Genomic DNA, 3160 nt, shown 5'->3' on the forward strand with positions numbered 1-3160 from the left:
GATACTGCTTTCTTGCCTCACATTCTTTTAAATTAGGCTTAGTAAGTGATGCAGATGTAGGAACTACTGGTTGAAGAAGGCAACGATCGAAAATATTTTGTACACAAACCTGCGCTTGCAAGCCTGAGACTTCAGCTATTAGAAATAAAAGAGCTGTCAGATCTTGAAGCAGGAACAGCATAGATCCTTGAAAGCTTCAAGTATTTGCCAAGAGAACAGAGTTATTTTATAATATAGGTCCTAGGTTTTGATAGAATTTTTCAGTTTGGACGTTAAGCAAACTTCTGATAACACTACAAACTCATTCAATCCATGTGAGACCTTACCTAAACTATTTTGTCTTTCAGTTTCATATCACTCGCCTGTCCTGATGTATGGCGAAAGGCATAAACAGTGACATCTTTAGATGAAATAACTCTTCCGCAGAGATTCTTCTCACCTTTTGTCAAATGCGCAATCCCTCTTTCCTTGTAAATCACTGAAATAATATGCCCAGATAATTTTGACACTTTAAGTTGGAGTAATATTTTTTAATTGAAACAAATTTGTGAAGTTTCTCTTACACAGTTATACATATACGGAAGATTTACATATATTTTACATAGAAGCTTTTCATTCCGTATATATATATGTATATGTATTCATGACTACATTTTAAACTTTGAGTAGGATTTTCTCGTTTCCTTACTTTCACACATTCAAAGTATCACTTCTTTTATGTGACTGACAAAGCTCACAACTCCCCGAGGATATTTCTTGAATAAGCAGGACATTTACGCTAAATAGAAATAGGACGAATTCGCAATTTAAATGCATGTATGGATATATATACTTCAAAATAAAAGTGATATGTGCTTACAACTATCAACAATCTATTAACTTGCATACAAGTGTGAGAAAATATTATGAAGGAGCTAACTCGGATATATAGAATTTTGAAGTATTACATGTAAGCGCGTACTTTAATTCAATATTTGAACGATTTATTATTTTCCACATTTCTATGAGGGAAACGTTGCAACTAAGATGATATTTAATAAAATTTCACAAGATTTGTGCATGGTTTATGAATAAATTGTTGATTGGGCCAGTATTATTTGTACATACTGCAAAAATATAGATACTGTGCTAAGAAAAGCTCTGAATACACATTTTGTATACTAATATTTTAACGATATCTTTGAACGACGCATTTAGCGAAGAAATTAAGCCATTTCCGTTTTTTGTTGTGGTAATCGCGTAAAATCTCCACGAATGTAAGGAAGTGTCTCGGATGTCATCAGGAGTTTTCTGCTTATGAACTTGGAAAGCTCCAGTACTATCACCTTCTGATATTAGCCTCTAACCTCAGATATGCCTGCTGCGAAAGTATTCTACGTTGCAAGCTGAAATGTGTTAATCTTCCACGAGAACAAGTGAAAAACTGACCATATATGTCTAAAATTTGTGATAAGAATAAAAGCGAGTTGAAAAAGCGATTATTAATTACAATTTTTGGAAATTTTTAAAAAGGTCATGGCAACTCTCAGTTCTGGTTACCCAAAGTATTATATGCTTGATTCTGTATTGCGAATGATAGCTCAGACGACCGATTCGCCTCCAAATGATTTCTTTCTTAATCCTTTTCGTTCAGCCTTTACATTTCTTACTTTATGCCAAACAGGAAGGCGGTGGCAATTGTCAAATGATATGTTACCATCGTTTAACATAATGCAAATACACTGGCGATTCGTATCTGAGGCGAAACGAATATTCGTTTCGTGATAGGTAACGAGGGCCTAAATTAATAAATCACAAACATCAAAGTTCGTCATACGTATTTGTTTTGTTATAAAAAATTTGCCTGGAAAAAATTTAAGAAATCGGTTAAACATCACGCCACTATTGTAGATTTATCACCTTACCGGGTGTTGATTGGGTTGGGCAGATACTAATCTAAATTAGCAGGCATATATAAGCTTCGGTCATTCCGAGGGCGAGTGGTTAATTTTTTATAAATTTATTATTAGTCATTCCAGTGGACTGTATGTTCCTTTATTTACTTTGTTATTTTAGAAGAAAAAGTTAAGCAATAAGTATTAATGTTTCTAATAAATTAAAATTTTATTATTAAAAATAATTTCAATATTCATTCTCCCTCTTTTTCCTCCCTTCTAATTCTTTCCCATTATAAATTCCTTGTCTCTTCTTAATATACATCTCCACATGCCTCTCTTTCTTCATCAGGCTCTTCATGCCTATATTTGCCTCAAGCTAAATCTCAATCTCCATCCACATTTCCTATTTGGTCGCCATACCTATTTGTGGATTTCTGTCTATCTTCATCGCAGTACTCTTTTTATTTATTTCCTCACCTTCAAATTTGAATTAAGTTTTCCTTCCTAAAAAGAGGTGACTTACAGAAAATTATCTCTATTTGACCTATTTAAAGCTTCTGCTCTTTTTTTATGGAACCTGCAGATATTATGCCGACTTTTACAAAACCTGCTAAAACAAATGCAAGAAGACTTCTCTAGGGCAAAATTATGCCCTTAGGGTTTGTCAATACTGCTGAGGAGCTTTGTGAAAAAAAAAACAAGTAAGGACGGGACTGTCTTGATACCTTTCATGATTGTAGCTGAACAACTGGCGCCAATTCGTTACACCAAGGGAATGCAAATGGTTTTGTACCTGGTACTTTCAGCGGAGTGGGACAGCCTTCTCCGTCTGCTTCCATAAGCGGCTTCAAATAGGAATACCTTTTTGTCCAGAGCATAATTTTTTATTCGCAAAATATGCCCCCGCTAGCGTCACAGCTACGTTTTAATTCGCTGAACTATAATGGTGTCTGCGCACATCTTAAACAATGCATTAATAAATCTTCTTCGGTACTCGTCATCACCAATGCATAGAGATTTTCGTTTGCCGAGAGAGGACTTTGCTTTTCAATTCACAAAGTAGCATTAATTTGCAAAAGCGCTTCTTCGCTGGATTTAAAGGCTAACGTTATTGATTGTGTAAATGCTGGTTACAAAATAAAAGAAGTCTCAAACTAATACAAAATTATGGCTGGAAACAGTGGCGTGATGCCAAGACGTCAACGCAACCGACTCATTGCCTAATGAGAGCGGGTGCTTTGTTTTCTCCTTTTTTACCACTAAACCCATCTTTTTCGCTTCTC

Source organism: Eurosta solidaginis, chromosome 2 (genome assembly GCF_040869045.1).
Source record: "Eurosta solidaginis isolate ZX-2024a chromosome 2, ASM4086904v1, whole genome shotgun sequence".
NCBI classification, from domain to species: domain Eukaryota; kingdom Metazoa; phylum Arthropoda; class Insecta; order Diptera; family Tephritidae; genus Eurosta; species Eurosta solidaginis.